The 21614-nt window shown below is 44.7% G+C and overlaps 2 protein-coding genes across 8 annotated transcripts in view; one reads left to right on the top strand and one right to left on the bottom strand.

The window, feature by feature from the left end:
• akap13 (A-kinase anchoring protein 13) overlaps positions 1–15734 on the bottom strand; it is a 120699-nt gene extending 104965 nt beyond the window's left edge. For all 6 annotated transcript variants that reach the window (XM_072664245.1, XM_072664247.1, XM_072664248.1 and 3 more), the window contains exon 1: positions 15535–15734. The gene's annotated coding sequence lies outside the window, so the exon portion shown is untranslated. The remainder of the gene's footprint in view (positions 1–15534) is intronic.
• Positions 15735–19450: 3716 nt separating this feature from the next.
• sv2bb (synaptic vesicle glycoprotein 2Bb) overlaps positions 19451–21614 on the top strand; it is a 55982-nt gene continuing 53818 nt past the window's right edge. For both annotated transcript variants that reach the window (XM_072663414.1, XM_072663416.1), the window contains exon 1: positions 19451–19517. The gene's annotated coding sequence lies outside the window, so the exon portion shown is untranslated. The remainder of the gene's footprint in view (positions 19518–21614) is intronic.

The following is a 21614-nucleotide window of genomic DNA, read 5'->3' as shown; positions in this document are numbered from 1 at the left end:
GTCAGGCCTCCAGTGTGTACGTGCATGCGCAAGTGTGTGTGTGTGTGTGTGTGTGTGTGTGTGTGTGTGTGTGTGTGAGTGAGAGAGATTTTCTACCTCCTGCTACTACATGTCAAGAATTTAAAAGGACTCCTTGGCCAACTGCATCACTCCGACCACACAGGGGGACCAAGCAGCAGAAACGGCCTACATTGACGTTCCTGTTTTTGTGAGGTCACAAAAACCTGACTTAGTTACCAATCCATATACAAACTCATTTAGCCTACAGCAATTTACCTCCGCCCAGCTGTGCTCAGGTTATGAGAAGAATTTCAGCCTGGACTGCTTTTAGAATGAGGAAATCAATCAGGACAGTTCTCATTTACATATCACTTACATGTCTTAAAGGGGCAGTAAGAAAAATAGCCTGTATAAAGTGTAGATCCACCCTCAGTACGAACAGAGCCAAACAGAGGCACCGTGACCAACAGGAGTGACAACATTGGGAAGGTCGACGGCTCATCAGGTTTGGAACAGCAAACATTTATCAGCATAAAATGGTTTTTATTGGACAAATTACTGGCTCTGCTACAAAAAGTACAAGTGTGAAAATGTTAGTAGATACAAACATTGATAAAATACATTTATTAGAGTTTATTTGTACTTTTAATGCTATGTGCTATGTATCTAAAAGTTTGGAAAATGGTCGTGTAACATGAACAGTGACTGATTTTCAATAAATAATCACACAAAGGTTATAAAGTTGACTTCAGGAGAGAAAGAAAAAAAGAACATGAACACAAAATGCAGCATATGGATCCTTTAAAGTCCACTGTATTGCTTATACTGGGTAGTTCTCATGGTTAGTTTGCAGGTGTGTGGACTACGAATTTGTCGAGAAAGTTTCATAATGTACAATTTCATACATCAAACAAATCAATAATTCACACATACATATACACACACACACACATTTTATATATATATATATATATATATATATATATATATATTATTGCAAATAATGGTGGAAAATAAGTATTTGGTCGCCTACAAACAAGCAAGATTTCTGTCTGTCACAGACCTGTAACTTCTTCTTTAAGAGGCTTCTCTGTCCTCCACTCATTACCTGTATTAATGGCACCTGTTTGAACTGGTTAACAGTATAAAAGACACCTGCCCACAACCTCAAACAGTCACACTCCAAACTCCACTATGGTGAAGACCAAAGAGCTGTCGAAGGACACCAGAAACAGAACTGTAGACCTGCACCAGGCTGGAAGACTGAATCTGCAATAGGCAGCAGCTTGGTGTGAAGAAATCTACTGTGGAGCAATAATCAGAAAATGGGAGACCTACAAGACCACTGCTAATCTCCTCCATCAGGGGCTCCACGCAAGATCTCAGCCCGTGGGGTCAAAATAATCACAAGAACGGTGAGCCAAAAAATCCCAGAACCACACAGACCTAGTGAATGACCTGCACCTCTCTCCATCAGCAAGGGCATTGAAGATGAAACGTGGCTGGGTCTTTCAGCATGACAATGATCCCAAGCACACTGCCAGGGCATCAAAGGAGTGGCTTCGTAAAAAGCATTTCAGGGTCCTGGAGTGGCTTAGCCAGTCTCCAGATCTCAACCCCATAGAAAACCTTTGGAGGGAGTTGAAAGTCCGTGTTGCCGCCGACAGCCCCAAAACATCACTGCTCTAGAGGAGATCTGCATGGAGGAATGGGCCAACATACCAGCAACGGTGTGTGCTAACCTTGTGAAGACTTACAGAAAACGTCTGACCTCTGTCATTGCCAACAAAGGATATATAACAAAGTATTGAGATGAACTTTTGTTATTAACCAAATACTTATTTTCCATCCATTATTTGCAAATAAATTCTTTAGAAATCAGACAATGTGATTTTCAGAATGTTTTTCTCATTTTGTCTCATAGTTGAGTCTACCTATGATGTCAATTACAGCCTCTCTCATCTTTTTAAGTGGGAGAACTTGCACAGTTGGTGATTGACTAAATACTTTTTTCCCCCACTGTATACACACACACACACACACACACACACACACACACACACACACACACACACACACACACACGAATGTAATTATGTGTCTTACTTTCTTAATCTCTGAATTTTAATCTAGATTAATCTACAGGGTTTGGAGGGCGTCTCTGAACCTGCCGTCGTTTCTGAGAAGCAGAACAGTGGACGCTAGACTGGTCTGGGCTGCATGTCTGTAAGGAATCTGGCAGCCTTTAATGTCACAGCAACAAACGACCGCTCTTAGCGAGTAATTACTTACCGTTAGAGCCTTTTACACAGATTTTCTGGAAAGCTACATTTCTGAAGAAAGATAGGAAAGCTTCTCTGGGGAGCTGCACACTAAATAAACCCTTTATAAAACCTCAACATAAAAATAACTGTCCGTTTAATCTTTCACGCCTGCTTCAAAGGAGAAAACTGGACAAAACAGTCTTAAATTAAAGAGAGCACACAAAAAAAAAACAACAGACGCAGGTGATGGAGGTAAACCCGGCTGAGACTGCCTCTAGCTTTTTGAGCCGATTTTGTTCATATTCATGTTTATAGACAGGAATTCTGTCCCAATATCAAGGAAAACTGTTGGCCGACATGAACATTTTATTTCCTGAAGAATAGTTTAAGTATTTGTACAGCTTAAGCAGTCGGCTACTGCTTAGGGTGTCGCTATAGCCCTCCATGTAGGTGCTAGGGTGGTTGCAACAGTATTCGAGGTGGGTGTAATTTGGGCTGGGCGATATATCGTCATATGGCAAAAATACTAGATCACAATATTTAAAGACTTTTTTGTGATACACAATATTTATCATGTTATGATTCTTATAAACTACAGTTCAGATCCTCTATCGTACTGAATACAGTGATTTCTACTCAACATCTGCTGCTTTATTAACACTAATAGTCTCCCCTATATGATTAGAAAATATTATTATTTTTATCACCATAATAAAATCTATCACAATATGATAAAATATCATCATACTGCATACAGCTCTAGTTGCAATAATGTTCCAGATAACTGCTTGGGTGTTGTGGTATCTAGACGGCTGTTTAGGTGTTCTAGCGTTCCAGGTGGGTGACAAAGTGGTTGCAATGGTATTCCTGGTGGCTGCAACAGCGTTTCAGAAAGCTTACTACATGGTTGCTGTGGTATCCAAAAGGGTTGCTATTGTGTTTCACATGGCTATGAGGGTGTTCCTAGGGTGTTGCTATGGCATTCAAAGTGGGTGCTAGGGTGGTTGTAATTCTAGGTGGTTGCAATGGTTTTCCAAGTGATTGGCAGGGTGTTGCTACATGGCTGCGATGGTATCCCCAGTGGGTGTTAAGTTGTTGCCCACATAGTTTCGCCTTCCACTAACATCATGGAGAACAAGCACTCAGCTAGTTATTCAGAGACCCTCCCTGTCCCTGCCCCTGTCCCAGACCTGACTCATTAAAAAACGCTAAGGTTAAACATTTCCTGGAGACCTGAGTCGTTTCCAGAGGTTTGCCCACAGAGCTGCAGGAGTCACATGACCTTGGCCGTCATCAGGTGAGCACTGAAGTGGAATTAAAGTGTTTGAACTGCTCAGAATCTGCACCAGCCGTCTCACCTTCAGAGCCGAACCCAGTCAATATTTACTCTCCGCAGATTAGCGCCAGTCAGGAGCAGTGTAAGGAAATGCCTTCTGCACTTACTGAAGCTCTCAGCGTGGGAAAACCAGGACAGGGAGACCACGTGACCCCCAGCACTGCCTGTTTCAACAACCGACCTGCTAACGTTTCAATCTCGCCAGATTTCTGCTGTTCCAATCAGTAGCAGTTTAATAACAGTTTAATAACAGGTTCAAGATTCAGAGTCGGGGTTCGGTGTGAAACTGGGCTTCACTGTAGAGAAACTGACCCACTCTGATTTCTGTACAGTGCTGGCGAACTGAACCAGGTGATGGTCGCCATGACTACAACACAGATACATGCAAAGTACTGCCAACAGAATAGGATTAAGGCTAGAGGGGTATAAAGCCCGCCAGCATTGAGAAGCTGTAGAGCAGTGGAATAGCTGGGTTCTCTGGAATGATGGTGGAGGAGCTCCATCCAGTACTTTTAGATGGGATGAGTTGGGGATGATGATGATGATGATGATGAGGTGGGGTGGTGATCATCATCATCCAACATCCTGACCTCACAAACGCCTGTGACTAAATACAATCAAACCCTCACAGCAATGCTCCTCCAAAATCTAGTAGAAAGTCTTCTTCTTGGACAGTAGAGACTGGATCAACTCTTGCTTGATTTCAGAAAGAAGGAACAGTGAATGAGCAGGTGTCCCAATACTTTTGTCCATATAGTGTGTAATGGACTGTCTAAAAGAGCAGTGAGCTCTCCAGCTTCATTAACTAGACGGGAGGATCCATGTGGAAATATCCCTCAGTGACTTCACACACCAAAAATCCAGGAGTGAGAAGCGACAAGCAGGAGATTGAGGAATTCTGGGTAGTCTCCGAGAGCCGCAGGGAGACTAAAAGTGGAGTCAGAGGGATCAAAGTGCTCGGAGATGGAGGAGCTGGCTCCCTGAAAGGAAATGACTAAACAGGGCTCACTGCACTGAGTCAAGTGGCCCATGAAAGGGCTCTCATTAGGGGTCATTTTCAGCACTTACTCAGTCTGAGAGGAGATAAAATAGCTGCGCTGATGCTCAGATTAGCTCACTCGTTTGATCGGGGTCCTGCTTTCTGACCGTGGAGACGCTGCACACTTTCAATACACTCAAACCTTCATTCAATTAAAGCGAGCGTCAGGCCTGCACTCATTCAACTTCTGTAGACAGCAAAAAATAATAACAATATGAATATTTTTCCTCATTCAATCCAACAAACATCTGCGGTGGAGATAAATAAGAAATGTTGGAAAAGCAGCCTGGTCAGCTCAAGCTGGATAAGCTGGTTGACCACTGCAGCTTTTGACCAGTATAGCATTGGTTTCGTTTGTAGCGTCAACGTCAACGCCACTCAAGCCTGACCAGTTAACCAGTATGACCAAGATTTTGGCCCAGTATGACCAAGTTTGTGGACATGCATGACAGGCTTGACCAGGGTAATCAACCAGTATGATCAAGATTGTGGCCCAGTATGACCAGCTTGACCAGGGTAGTCAACCAGTATGACCAAGATAGTCTACCAGTATGACCAAGAATCTGGCCCAGTATGACCAGCTTGACCAGGGTAGTCAACCAGTATGACCAAGATAGTCTACCAGTATGACCAAGGTTGTGGCCCAGTATGGCCAGCTTGACCATGGTAGTCAACCAGTATGACCAAGATTGTGGCCTAGCATGATCAAGCTGGTGAACCAGTATAACTTTATTCTAATGGTATATAGAGTTAATTACAGGTAGACCCTCTCACTGACCACTGACTTTCTGTTTATTTGGGTTTGTTGACCAGCACAACCAAGTTTATTGACCAGCTTGTGGACCAGCATGATTAAGCTGGTGCACCAGCAAAACCAGCCTGACCAAGCTTGTTAACCACCATGACCGAACTTGTAGACCAGAATAACCCACCTGACCAAGATACTCAACCAGTACGATCAAGCTTGTTGACCAGTACGAGCAAAAGTCAACAAATATCACCAACCTAGTCAATCAGCATAATCAAGCTGGTGGACCATCATGACTAAACTGGTCAACCAGCTTTACCAAGTCAGCCAACCATACCAATATATCTAAGCTGGTAGACCAGCATGACCACCTTGACGGCCTGTCAACCAGCACCACCAAACAAACCAACCAGTATGACCAGCATGTTGGTAGAGCAGCTATTCCATCAAACTCAAGTGAAAACCTACACAATGCTGATGAGGAGTTACACTGGTTAACCAGTATAGGGTGTTTTCACCTGGATGACCAGCTTAGACCAACTGCACTTACCATCAATGACCAGCTTAGACCAACTGAAACCAGCTACTCTGACAGGCGGATATGAGGACACGCCCACTCCTGGAGACACGGACGCCCTGACCGTCACAGCAAACACTCCGTATTGACATTTAACTCAACTGCTCAGAACTGCTACAGAGGTAATTACACAACACACAGAGCTACACCCCCAGCACACACACACACACACACACACACACACACACACAAGACAAGCTCTACGCTTCCAGCAACAAGAGCGTTAGTGATGTCAGGATGTTGGATGATGATCACCACCCCACCTCATCATCCCCAACCACCGCCTCCCACCACAGTTCTTCCACTGCTCCACAGCTCAATACTGGGGGGCTTTATACCCCTCTAGCCCACGGCTGGCATTAGGCAGCATGATGCCTATAGGGTCATGATGTTGATCTGCTCCAGAGAGTCCTATTCGACAGGGACTAGACAATGTGTGAGTGTTTATTTGCACATCTGTGTCAGCAATGGGTATTAGGTGTCCACAAACATTTGGACATACAGTACAGCTGTAGGCTGTGGAGTTGAGTAGAGGAGAGCAGAGACTGCAGAGGAAGCCGGCCAGACGCTCCTCGCCGTTAAGCGTGCAGATGTGCGGCGACACAAAGAGCCGTATGTTCTCCACAGAGGAGCTGGGCCAGGGGTTACTAACGGTCAGATCCTTCAGAGGCCCTCATAAGCACAGTGCAGAACCGGCCGGCACAACGGAGCAGCTGCTGGTCAGAGCATGAGACGTGCATGTGGGCAGGGTCAGCAGATCTGCAGATTCTTTATGGACGTTAAACCGGATATGGAGTTTTATTAGTGACAACCTGAAGATCAGCTACTCCTACTTCAGACATCAGCTAATTCTGTGTGTGTGAGAGAGAGAGTGAGAGAGAGAGAGAGAAAGAGCCGACATGGAGGCAGTGGAGGACCACCACACAACGTTCTCCTCTCACTGACCACTGACTTTATGTTTATTTGGGTTTATTCTAATGTTATATAGAGTTTATTACAGGTAGACACTCTCACTGACCACTGACTTTATGTTTATTTGAGTTTATTCTAATGTTATATAGAGTTAATTACAGGTAGACACTCTCACTGACCACTGACTTTATGTTTATTTGGGTTTATTCTAATGTTATATAGAGTTAATTACAGGTAGACACTCTCACTGACCACTGGCTTTATGTTTATTTGAGTTTATTCTAATGTTATATAGAGTTAATTACAGGTAGACACTCTCACTGACCACTGACTATGTTTATTTTGGTTTATTCTAATGTTATATAGAGATAATTATAGGTAGACACTAACTGACCACTGACTATGTTTATTTGAGTTTATTCTAATGTTATATAGAGTTAATTACAGGTAGACACTCACTGACTTTTAGGAGTTTGAGATTTGGTAATTACTGTAATCTGGAGGACACCGTGATGACCGCTGGGTTTATGCTGCAGTATACGGTACACCACTATAACTGTCCCATTTCCAGCCATGACCACAGCAAGAACCATGACCACAGCGAGAACCATGACCACAACGATGCAGCAAATATAAAGCCTGGGTTTCAAACAACATGAAACTGCACTGTGAGTCTGCAGTTCAGTCTCTGGTCTGGAGTGCTCCTCAGAGAGTGACGTTTCAGCAGCAGGAGGAGGAGGAGGAGGAGGAGCAGGGGGAAGAGGGGGAGGAGGTGAAATTGAACACTACACCACTCATGTGGTTTTCCACAGAGCTGGAGGAGAACCGAAAGCAAGACCAACCCTGAACTCTTCAAAACGTGACGCAGTGTTCCACTACGCAGCCAAGCGTGCAGAGAGAACGCGTTCAGGAGACTGCAGAAGCAGATAAACCTCAACTCCACCAATGCAAACGACCTCCGCTCTGCACAGCAGAAGGTCACACCCTTCACACGAACGGCAATCTCTACACAATCAGGGTTACAACCCAGACCACACATGCACGCACACACACACACACACACACACACACTAATATACTGTTTAGACAAAAGTATTTGGACAAAATCAAGGCCATTAAAATAGTTGACCCTGCTACTGTTGGAGTAACTGTCTCTACTGTCCAGAGAAGAAGACTTTCTACTAGATTCTGGAGCAGCATTGCTGTGAGGATTTGATTGCATTCAGCAACAAGAGCGTTAGTGAGGTCAGGATACTGGCTGATCACCACCCCACCTCTTCATCATCCCCAACTCCTCCAAAAGTACTGGATGGAGCTCCACCATCCATCATTCCAGAGAACACAGCTCTTCCACTGCTCCACAGCTCAATGCTGGGGGGGCTTTATACCCCTCTAGCCCACGCCTGGCATTAGGCAGCATGAAGCCAATAGGTTCATGTTTGTTTATCTGCTCCAGAGAGTCCTATTCTTTTGGCAGTACTTCTTCTCTACAGGGACTCCAAAAGGACATTTAGCAGCCAGTATTAATTGCATAATACAGTACAGTGATGCATTAATAATAATAAAATATATATATATATATATATATATATATTATTAATATTAATATTAATATTATTAATAGTAGCAGTCCTGATTACAGTCAGTGGAGCATCAGCATGGTCCTGAAGCTGCTGTTTAAGGTAAAGCTGATTCTGCCAGTGTCAGCCTGACAGTCTGGTCTTCAGTCAGAGCCAGAGTTTGAGTAAAGTATGCGGCACAGTTGGGTCAGCGTGTTTTCATTAAAGGAGCTCTGAGTGTCCTGGCCTAGCCGCAGCGGAGAGAGGCAGCTGGGCACAGAGTGGAAAACCACTTCTCCAGCCTGCCAGCAGCCAGCAAACGGAAAAGCTGGAATGTATGGAATTGGGACTGAGCTCACGAGGCAAGAGAACCATGGAGATATTAGAAAAGCATGAGGAAAACAAACAGCATCCAGCAGGACGGCGCGGCGGCACGACACGGACAGAACACACTGCAGCACTGAAAAACCCTCCACCACATCACCTCGACACAACAAGGTTAAAGACGAGACGGCCCTGCTTCACTCAGACTACAACCAGCCTGTTAGTGGGATCATCTGATTCACTGAATCACTGATCTCCCCTGAAGCCCATTTATAGCATTTGTGTGGGTTCTGAACCCAAAACAGTCAGAATTCACTGTTACACCAATGTTTCTTCATCAAATTCTATTAAATATGCCATTTCATTTACTGTGCTCCTTTACAATTGGCTGCCCTGTTGCACTTCGGGCTGATATACTCTGTACAGTGATCGGATGAATACATGTGTACACACACATTTACTGTCTAATTACTTTTGGCCAATGTGTATGTATACACATATTTATTGGCCAAAAGTAATTAGACAGTAAGTGTGTTTGTGTATACATATTCATCTGACCACTGTAGAGAGTACACATACTGTCTAATTACTTTTGGCCAATGTTTCAGATCCCACTCTGGCCTAAACGTTAATCAGACAAGAGCTAATCAGATATCCACAATCTCAGTATCATGAGAAAATATCATTTAGCTCATTCATTTAAAAAACACATATAATTACCACACACAGGAAATGACATCATAACAGGAGAGGGCAATGCATTCCAAATATCATATCCAGATGTTTAACCCTCTGGAGTCAAATCTGATGTTTCTCAATGTTTCTATTAATATCTTTGTGATAAGACCGCCCACACAGTTCAGACATTCCTGAATCTGTAGTCTCCGCCCCTTCTATTGCACCTCATTGCCAAATCCTCTGTGACTCACATTCAGAGTTACGAGGCAGTGAAGACGGGTCCAGAAACTGGCCAGTTTTTCAGTTTTAATGATATATTTTATTATATATTTTTTTTTAAATTTGAAAGTTGTGTCAAGGTCCTGTACAATTGTTTATTTTAGTGACAAATAAATAGACCTAAATAAATAAATAAATAAACAAATAAATAAATAAATAGCAATTAGTAAAGTAACATTCAGACCTCCCACATGGTGAGGTATATGGTTTATTAATTCAACAATGGTATTTGATCGGTATCCGGTATCGATTGATATGCAAAGTCTATGTATCATATCGGAACTGAAACAGCCGGATCGGTGCATCCCTACACAATACAATAAAATACCCTCATACTGGCCCCTCTGTTTAAAACTGTCGAGAGACACAGCGAGTGGTCAGGCGGACTAGTTGCCACTATGACCCGAGGACTGCTGGTTTGAATCCCCGGTCATCAGCAGCCGAAATCAGAGAGAGCACAACTGGTCCTGCTCTCTGGGTTGATGGCATGTCCTCCCCACATCACTCCTAAGCTGCGTCCAGAAACTTTTGCTACTCTTCCTCTCCTTCTGCTCCAGCGGGAGTAATTGCAGCTGATCCCTTTTAGATATGATGTTGACCACTGATGAACTGAGCCAATCACAACACTCGCTTTCAGCACGGCCCAAGTACTGCCCAGCCAATCACAGCTGTTGCATAGAGCAGCACATATACGACAATCCTGTCAGCACAGGCGTCTGTTAGCTGCTGTGTCGGAGGCGGGGAGCTGAGCTATCTAGCGATTCTGCATCAGTGGCAGCTGGAAAAGAGGTGGTGGCTGACTTGACGTGTCGGAGGAGACGTGTGCTAGTCTTCACCTTCCTAGTGTTAGGGGGAACTGCCAGTGACCATGGGAGTTCACATGAATGGGGATTGGGTAACTGGCCTTCCAAACTGGGTAGAAAAAAAAACACGGTAAAATTTGAAATAAAGAAATCATGGAGGAAAACTGAAAACGGACAGAAATGGAGATGGTTTTCACTGGAAAACAGCGATACAGATATATAACCGTGGGCAATAGGACAATATTTTATCATACTGCGATACATTTTTTTGTACAATATATAATAAACAATATATTTTTCTGCGCATATTATTGGTCAATTAAAGAATACTGATCAAACTGAACACTTCATTACAGTCATTAGAGTCTAATCAGTGTATTGATGTACTATGGGAAAGTAATTGATCAAATTCATAGTAAAATGTCTTTAAATATCATGATAATATTTTTGACCATATCGCCCATCCCTATAATTAACACAATATTTAAAGACATTCTCCAGTAGCAGCAGGTTTTACATTCAAATAATGTCTCATACTTTAGTACAGTGAGTTATACTGACTCCATCTAGTAATTCATTTTTAGGGCTGAACGATATTAGATAGTGAAATTGTAATATTGGTTTTATGCAATATCATAAAATACACTACTTTTTGCGAGATTTCACCAGAAATCGTGAATCCAACATGTCGTGATATATATAATGTGTTATTTATAGCCAATATGGGCAGATAGAAAGGGCCTTTGTTATGTCATGTACATTTTCCTTCTTCATTAAGCAACAGAAAAGGTTTAAATGATAATAATAATAATAATAATAATAATAGTAATTTTACATTACACAAGACACTGCCCGTCCTGTGATGTGAATACTGCACGTGTACACTGTAAGAACGAGGCTGAAAATTCATACTGTATATCACGCTAAATTCTCTCACAGTACAGTAGAATATCATCTCATCGCTGACCTCTAACCCATAGACACCGATACACTAGACTCTACAGACTGTAATCAGATTTGGTGGCATCGCTCAGTCCAGAGCCCTTCTGAGCGCTCTACATTAAAGGTCACGGCTCATTCCGCTGTCTTCCTCCTGGGTTCCACCAAAAACCCAAACATCTGCTTTGAGTCTGGTTCTGAACGCAGGGCCAGGCCCCGCCCCAGACGGCAGCTCTCACTTTCAGCGTATGAAAGTGCTTCAGCTGGTCTGCTGGAATGTACAGCAACACAAAGCCTGTATTTCAGGATCTCAATGGAGCAGCTGAACGGGCACAGGGAGGCGCGTGGGCGGGCCGAGGCAGTCCCGTTCCAGCTGAGATCAGGAAGGCCGTCAGTGCACGCTCAGATAGCATCAGCGGTTGACAGGTCTGACTCAGGGCTGACTTCTGAAACACGTGCGCTTACAGATCACCCCGACTGACTGGTGGCGTCTGCAGCTGTTAGCCACTTCCCGGACACATAATACAGACTGTGGAGCCGACGCAACTCCTCAGCTTTACTCTCCATGAGCATTTCTATTGGCCCATCCATCATGAAAGTCTGATACTATGTTAAGAACAACAACTGCAAAAACAGAGATACAAGGTCTTTGCGCAAAATTCATTATATATAAATAACAGTTTCAGGGTGATGCTGATGCTCCACTGACTGGAACAGGGAGAAGGGCGTCTTCGTCATTCCCACTCCAGGCCGGAACGCTGCTGCTACTGCACTATGGAGGTTTGGTGGTGGAGCTGCAGGAGGAGAACCTCTCTCCAGAACTGCTGCTGTGTAACACTCATATTACAGTCATATTAGTGTAAAATCCTGTAGTGTTACTCTACCACCTCACCGCCCACATGCTTCTATACCCTCAGATCAAGCTTCTGGAGCCCTCACACTGTCCAGAAATGCATGTGTACAGCTGTCTGTCCATGAGATGGCGCTCAAAGCCTGATTTGTTTTAACTGCACTGGAGTAAAACTGAATTGCACTCCCCACCTGTAGAAGGTAAAATAATAACCAATTCTGACGTAATGCTGATTTTCAAATCAAGAATTCAGCAACAAAAGCGTTGGTGAGGTCAGGATATTGGACGATCACCACCCCACCTCATCCATCTCATCCCAAACGTACTGGATGAAGCACCATCACTGGCATAGCATTAGGCAATAGGTTCATGTTGATCTGCTCCAGAGAGTCCTATTCTATTGGCAGTACTTCTCTACAGAGACTAGGTGCATTTGCACATTTGTGTCAGCAAACGGGTGCGCCCGAAAGCAGCCGAATGCATTAATTACAAGGGGTGTCCACAAACATTTGGACACAGTGCATCTGTGTTTTAGTCCACATTCTAGATAACAGTGAGTCATACAGTGGTCATGAGCTTCCCTTACATGTTAGCGACATTAGCCTCACAGCTTGAGTGTAACGGAGTACTGGACCGCCTGCACACGCCCCTGTTGTCCACCTGTGGGACAGAGAGTACTGGAATACTAAATGAGGCTGCGTATCCCACATTCCCAAGCCTACTAACACACTCCGGTTTAAGCAACAATACAAGCTTCTTCTGGACCCATGAACGTCTCAAATGTATGAGACAAGTTCGGGCTCATTCAGCACACCTCCAGCACGCCTCCAGCACGCCTCCAGCACGCCTCCAGCACGCCTCCAGCACGCCTCCAGCACGCCTCCAGCACGCCTCCAGCACACCTCCAGCTGGCCAACAACGAGAAGAACCCAACAGTTGAACCCAAAGCCTGAAGAAAGCCTGGGAAGTTTAGATTCCAGACTTTACAACAACAAACTGAGGGACGCACGAGGGACACGGAGATGAAAGAAGAAATAAATATTTCCCACAATGCAACACAGCATCCTCCTCTAGCTCCCACCAACGTTCTTCTCTGATACACTGCTCTTCATTTCCATAACCTCCTGCCGAGCGTAGCATAACGAAAGCCAAGTGCCAGCTCCGTCATCAGGAGGTTGCAGGTTCAAGCCCAGCTTCAGCTTCTTCACATGGTTCTGACAAACAGCGTGCTAGCCTTGTGATCGGCGGGGTTCTAGATAGTGGGTGGAGGTCTGGAAATGAATACACTGGGGACAACAAACCGCTCAACATGAACCACTGCTCTGAACGTCATCAGAACATGCAGGAACAGAACGGTTCCTCAGGTTCTTTACACCTTCAGCTTCCATAATTCCATAATGCACAACTAAATGAAACCCGTCTGAAGCTCCAGTGCTGAGCCCGTTCCCTGCACTCACAACCGAGACCAAACATTTTAGTGGCCGCTCGTTGTGGGAAAACGTTCCTGGAAAGAATTTACCCCACATTACTGAACTAGTTCTCAAGGTTTACCAGAGAAGTTCAGCGAGAACAGCGTCAGCAGCAGCAGCTGAACGGGCGACCTGGAGATTTGCATGGCTACAGAGAAAAGGTACAGGGAGCTCAGGGCTGTGTGGGACGGCTATTTTCATATCCTAACTGAATCTGCTGGAGGAGGAGGAGGAGGAGGAGGAGGAGGTTTCCTTTTTTCAGTCTCGGTTCCCCTCGATGGCTCAAGCTTGGTTGCACCTAAGGAGGTTCACTTGTCCTGGTTCCTCCTCATGCTCTTGGAAGTCTTGGTTCTTCTCAGCAGTTCTTTACAATAGTGCCCTTACAGAAGTTCCTCCAAGTGACTCATGCTTTTAGGGAGGTTCTCCTTTTGAGTCTTTGTTCTTCTCAGTAGTTCTCCAAGTGCCATTACGGAGGTTCCTCCAAGTGGCTTTTAGGGAGGTTCTCCTTTTGAGTCTTTGTTCTTCTCTGTGGTTCGGATTCATGACATTCAGGAGGTTCTCCTTTTGCCTCAGTTCGTCTCAGCAGAGTTCTTCCTTATGTTCCTAGAGATGTTCACCTGTTGAGTCTCAGGTCCTCTCAGAGGTTCAGCCCATGTGCTTAGGAGGGTTCTATGGTTCTACTTCATGCTCTTATGCCCTTCATGCTGTTTTTGTACCCAAGACCCTTCGGCTGGTCTCATTATTTAAACATTTTCAACGGTTCTTCATAAATCCATTTTGCAAACATGGTTCTTTAGTGATCCTTGAGTTGGGATGGAGCAAAAACGTGGACCGTGAGTACCCAGTACCAGTGTCTTAGAAGAACCATACGGTTCTGGTGGCCCCCACGTTTAAACACGCTTACAAAACCAGGTCACAGAAAATATCCGGACACAAGGCCTTGGTCATAACAACGGCTCTAGACAGCCGCTGAGAGAGCCATCCTCCAGAACCAGGACCAGGCTCGGCCCAGATCCCTGAACACTGATCTTATACTTACACCTTATACTAAACAGCCTGCTCTTACTGATCCTTTTAGAAGGATATATGTAAATGAGCTCTATTCTGATAGGCTGCACCGTACCGCACCTCAAACCCGGGCGAGTGGGCGTAGCTAAACGCCGGCCAGAATTCTGTGACATCACAAAATCAAATATGCTAAAAGTGTCTGTTTTGCAGCCAACTTTGTATCATATTATTGAAGATGTTTACAAGCAACATCACAAGGCCTGTTTCTGTTCCTGGATGGGCTCTTCAAAAACAAGACATTCTTCAAGGCTGGTTCTACACACTACAGAACTTTGACAAGAGCCATTTAAAAGCTGGTTCTCTGATGGGGAACCTCTTTGTGTGGTTCTTTTAAAGCATTAAATGGGCTTTTACTGTGGTTCTGGATCAAATACCCAGTTCAGGACCATGTAGACCCCCTGTGGAACCAAAACAAGGGTATGCTGCTCTCCTGCTCTAACATGGGCACTCACTGCTTCTGACAAAGGAGCTGCAATAAGAAGCAAGAGTGACATTGTGGCAAAGACTGAAGTAGAAGCACAACTCGAACTGAACGCAAACTTAACGCAGAAGCCAGAGCAGAAGCCAGAGCTCCTCCACAAAGCTGCACAAAGCCCAGAGAAAGGTCCGAACAGCCACCAAACCAGAGCAGAACATGGAGAAACGCTCCTGCTGCAGGAACAGCGAGGAGATCAGCTACCAGGTCTCACCTCGGGGTCCGCCGTGCTCAGATCCTCCTGCTGCCTTTCAGAAACACTCATGCCCTCTCAACCACGAACACGACAGACCTGCATGGGTTAAACGCCGCCTGTCCGCTCCAGAACTTGTCCTTCCTCCGATCAGGACTCGGGTTCGGGTGTAATGCTCGGTTAGAAGGTCCTGGTTGGGGGCAGAAAGCAGAAAGCGCCCACTCGCTCCACGCTGAGCTCAACTTGTGCTGCTGTGGCCGCGGCCATATGGAGCGCTGCGCCTCTAGCGGCCAACGTGATGAACTGCAGCGGGAGGTGGACAACGTGCTGCCCCTGCAGACCGACCCTAACACGCTCGTTCCCGTTTTAGAGGGGGGGGGGGTCCTCTGTCAGATGCTTCACGAGTCTGTCCTGGAATCGATTCATTGTTTCTTCACAGTCTGAATAATTCCACTCCTGTTACAGTCAAGCAATTAAAGGGGGATTTGATCCATTTCCCCAAACCTTCTGCAGAACTCAGAGTGAGAGCTGAGCTCAGTCAGAGTCGGGGGTTCGGTGAGAAACTGAGCTTCACTGTAGAGAAACTGACCCACTCTGAATCCTTTACAGTGGAGGTGAATGGAACCAGGCGTCGGTCACCATGACAACAACACAGATACAGCCCATAATTTATTTCCTATCCAAACCCACCAGTGCAGCTACATGAGTCTTCTGAGTTTTATATGGAATGATGATGATGATGATGATGATGATGATGATGAGGGTAAAATAGTGGAGAATCTCCACTAATGCAGTTCTCTTTAGGGACTACTTTCTGTAGCTGCACTACACCCTGCAGCATGTATCCCTCCACCATTTTAATGATCTGATTTTAAAAGCAGGTTCTAGAGCCGAGCTCTTCTCAGAACTCTGGTAGAACCGTGTCTCAGGCATCAGGCAGCGTCTTCATCACCATTAGGTGAAGAACTTTCTGTGAGGAGCTTTTATTAGAGCTTCAGACGTCTGCTTCCCTTCACCTCCACTGTAGAACTCCAGCTCTGACTGGGGGAGGTTATCTAGAACCTCCACTGTAGAACTCCAGCTCTGACTGGGGGAGCTTATCTAGAACCTCCACTGTAGAACTCCAGCTCTGACTGGGGGAGCTTATCTAAAACCTCCACTGTAGAACACCAGCTCTGACTGGGGGAGCTTATCTAGAACCTCCACTGTAGAACTCCAGCTCTGACTGGGGGAGCTTATCTAGAACCTCCACTGTAGAACTCCAGCTCTGACTGGGGGAGCTTATCTAGAACCTCCACTGTAGAACTCCAGCTCTGACTGGGGGAGCTTATCTAGAACCTCCACTGTAGAACTCCAGCTCTGACTGGGGGAGCTTATCTAGAACAGTTTCTCTGTGTTAAGTTCTAACACAGCTGGATTGGAACCTTTTCACAGGTGGGTCTAATATGCATGTCTGCCCCCTAGTGGCCTAAATACTGTGGCACAATGCGGTGCATTCATGGGGAATGGCATGGTCTTTTTACTGGGAGTGTGTGAAAGCTGCTGTACTTGTTTGTGTGTGTGTTTGTGTGTGTCTGGGTGTGTGTGTGTCTGGGTGTGTGTGTGTCTGTGTGTGTGTGTGTGTGTGTCTGGGTGTGTGTGTGTCTGTGTGTGTGTGTGTGTGTGTGTGTGTGCATCGATTCACTGACCACTTCATTAGAAAGACCCGCCTTAATGTTCCACCATATACAGAGCACAAAACATCACTTTCATCCTGGACTGCTGAGCAGAACTACAGGACTATAGGCACTACATTTCCCATAATCCCTCAGCATCAAGGCCAGGCAATTGATAACACAAGCTTACAGAATGATCCTCATGATAAAGCCAATATTACAGTAAACTACTGACTTTCAATTTCACCTGTATTTTTATTCCACAAAGGAAATATTGAATGTGTGTGTGACAGTAATATTAATAAAAGCAATATCATATAGTAATATCATCATCATCATCATCATTATTATTTTGATGTCATTATTATTACTAAGTCATTATTTTGAGATACTAAATACAATAGTTTGAGATATATCTCATTATTATATATGTTTTTCATTTTTAATTTACATAAATCCTGCACACTGCCAGGCTGGAGGCTGGGGTAGTGCGTCGCCAAGGAGTAGGGGGAGTGGCTTAAAGACTGAAAGGTAACACCATGTCAACCAGAGAAGGAAGAAGGGCTGGCCAGCATTATCCTGTATATAGAACAGTCTGGGTTAGGCTGGGTTAGGCTGAGCTAGGCTGTGCAAGGCTAAGCTAAGCTAACCTATGCTGCTACTGTGGGCCATCTTTGTGTAAACCAGCCAATAAAAGCAGAGCTTATTCAATTTTCCACAAACCCCCTAAAAGTGTGTTTTTCTGAGGTGAAGTAAATAGGCTCATTAAGAGAATCTGGGCATTTTCACCCTGACTTTATATCTCGGTACAGCAGTCCCTCTCTGAGAGCTTTCTAAACTGATTAAAGTTCATTATTTTATTTTATATTTAATTAAGTATGCTTGTTTACTTGCTGTGTGTATTTCATGCTGCTGCAGGAGCTCAGTTTCCCTTCAGGAATCAATAAAGTGGAAACAGCCTGGAGAAACTGACCTTTGTATTACCAAACATGACCACCAGGTGGCCAGACAGCCCTGCTTAATAGATTGCAGCAGTCAACAGGAGAGGAGGCCTAACTGGAACAACTGGGGTGGATTTTTATACTTTCTGGACCTGGACCTGTCATCAGTAAGCATAAATATTTACCACTTGGACCCACCACCACCGTTCAGTGAGCGCAGGCTGTGTGTGTGTGTGTGTGTGTGTGTGTGTGTGTGTGTTATGCTGTCAGGTCAATATTGCTGAATTATTCAGAGCTGAACTCTCTGAGTTTACACACTGGTCCGAGGGGTTATACTACAGTCCACCATATCAGACTCATCCCACATCAAAGGAAGGGATTAATTCATTAATTATGATAATTTATTAATAATCACATTAATGCCAATGTAATTATTAAGATGTTTAAAAGTATGAAATTCAACAACAGCTGTAAACAAACAGATAAACATCAGCATTCTTTATTAAATACAGTGTGTGTACAGTGTGTGTGTGTGTACAGTGTGTGTGTCAGACCTTCCCACAGGAGAACCCCTGTATACTGCTGACTGTGCTGGGAATATGTGTGTGTGTGTGTGTGTGTGTGTGTATGTGTGTGTGTGTGTGTGTGTGTGTGTGTGTGTGTGTGTGTGTGTGTGTGTGATGTGCGTAAGTGTGTGTGTGTGTGTGTGTGTGTGTGTGTGTGTGTGTGATGTGAGTGAGGAAAGGCCTTCCCCTGATTAGAATTCACACCTCGTACAGACTGCATCAAGGAACTCTCTCTTTCCTCTTTCTTTATCTCTCTCTCTCTCCTCTCTCTCTCTCTCTCTCCTATTTATCTCTCTCTCTCTGTCTCTCCTCTTTCTTTATCTCTCTCTTTCCTATTTATCTCTCTCTCCTCTTTCTTTATCTCTCTCTCTTTCTCTCTCTCTCTCTCTCTCTCTCTCTCTCCCCTCTTTCTTTATCTCTCTCTCTCCTATCTCTCTCTCTCCTCTCTCTCTCTCTCTCTCTCTCTCTCTCTCTCTCTCTCTCTCCTCTTTCTTTATCTCTCTCTCTCTCTCTCTCTTTCCTCTCTCTCTCTCTCCTCTTCTTTCTTTATCTCTCTCTATCCTTATCTCAACCCCCCTACCTCTCTCTCTCTCTCTCTCTCTATATATATATATATATATATATATATATATATATATATGGTATCTCTCTCTTCTTCTTCTTTCTCCCTCACTCTCTCTCTCCTCTTTTTTCTTTATCTATCTCTACCCTTATCTCAATCCCCCCCCCCCTCTTCCCACCTCTCTCTCTCTCTCTCTCTCTCTCTCTCTCTCTGTGTTAGATCAGGACTCTCCAGTACAGCAGACTGAAGAGCGCCTCCTGGAACAGATCCAGAGATAAAGGTAAAGATTTCTTCTTCTTTAGTAATTTGGGTGGAGTTCACACACACACACACACACACACACACACACACACACACACACACACACACACACACACACAGTGCAGGTATATGAGGCTGCAGGCTGAGAGAAGCTAGTATGTATGTGTGTGTGTGAGAGTGTGTGTGAGAGAACTGTTGCAGTACATTAGATTTATTATAGCTTCTTATATCTTACCTTTCAGCCCCAGCATGATTACATTACACACACACACACACACACACACACCAGTAGCATGGAGTCCCTGCATGCTACGTTGCTCATTCTCCACCCGTCTCAGTGTAGTGAGCAGTATTCAGGGGGTTGGCGCTCCGCCAGCACGTTCTGCTTATTAACAGTAAAGTAAAATAATGCTAAAAGTGTCTGAGTCTGACTGACCAGCAGCTGCTCAGCTCTGCTACAGATGGACACACTCTCCTGAGTTCCTCGGTTCCTCAGTGTGTGCATGAAGCTCCTATAGACACTCTGCCCTATCTGCTGTGTTCTGGACACAATGCTCAAAACAAGCTGGACACACTGATCCAGGGTCGGCTCTGCTGCAGGAGTAAAGCTAGACTCTCTGGAGGCTGTGGCAGAATGACACTCTGGACACTCCCTCCCTGTCCTGAGCTCAACACTGGAGTCAGGCTGATCCAGCGGTGCTGAGGTAAACAGCAGAGATCATTCTGACCCACTGCAGCAGGGCTCTACAGAGAGTGTCCTACAGTAGCGACAGTACTGACCTCCACCTGACTGAACTGAGCTGTAATACACTGAATTACACTGAATTACACTGAATTAGGCTGAATTAGGCTAAATTAGGCTGAATTACACTGAATTACACTGAATTACACAGAATTAGGTTGAATTAGGCTGAATTACACTGAATTACACTGAATTAGGCTGAATTACACTGAATTACACAGAATTACACTGAATTAGGCTGAATTAGGCTGAATTACACTGAATTACACTGAATTACACTGAATTAGGCTGAATTAGGCTGAATTACACTGAATTACACTGAATTAGGCTGAATTACACTGAATTACACAGAATTACACTGAATTAGGCTGAATTAGGCTGAATTACACTGAATTACACTGAATCAGGCTTTTATAAGGGTTTCTCTTCCTCCTAGCTCTGTTGAGCAAGGCACCTGCTGAGTCAAGCCCATCTAAACTCCACCCTTCACCTGGAAACTATCAAGAGGGTCTATTGGAGCTATATCGCCCCCTATTTAAAAGGTTGTATTCAATCTACAATCTACAACAGGTTTTTCACCCATCTGCAGAACCATTACTAGAACCATAGAAACCCTTATAAAACAATGTACTGTGGGATGGTACTAAGTATGGTTCTGGTTCTCAGAAAGAAAGCCGATTCACTATATGATAGGATTAGTACCATAGTACCATTAGTACCATAGCAACCACACAGCAACACCACAGCAACTACCCGGGGTACCATAGCCACCACCAAGAAACACAACAGGAAACACCTTGCAACCCCTTAGCAGCACCCCAGCAACCACACAGGATACCATAGCAACCACATAGCACTACCTGGTGCACCACAGCAAACCCTTAGCAACACTATAGGAAATATCTTGCAACCCCTCAGCAACACCATAGCGACCGCATTGTGCAACATGGCAACAACCACCCAGAATTTGAATGCCATGCTACTGCCATGCACACTCTCTGGCACACCCCTTACATTTCCCCCATGTGTACAGTTTGTTATCAGAAATCCCAGAATAAACAATTACATTAATCAGTAATTGCTCCATGTTAAAATGCCATGTGTGTGTGCGTGTGCGTGTGCGTGTGCGTGTGCGTGTGCGTGTGCGTGTGTGTGTGTGTGTGTGTCTGTTCTGTTTGTTCAGCATTCATGCTCTAATTCTGCTGTTTAAAGAGACCCTCCCACACACACACTCATATACAGACACACCTGGCATCTTCGCAGGTTGATCAAACATAAGTGAATTTTGAGATGTGTGTGTGTGTGTGTGTGTGTGTGTGTGTGTGTGTGTGTGTGTGTGTGTGTGTGTGTGTGTGTGTGTGAGAGAGAGAGAGA

Source organism: Salminus brasiliensis, chromosome 19, assembly GCF_030463535.1.
Source record: "Salminus brasiliensis chromosome 19, fSalBra1.hap2, whole genome shotgun sequence".
NCBI lineage: Eukaryota > Metazoa > Chordata > Actinopteri > Characiformes > Bryconidae > Salminus > Salminus brasiliensis.
Note: the sequence above shows the minus strand (reverse complement) of the source record. Positions and strands in the feature narration are given on the sequence as shown.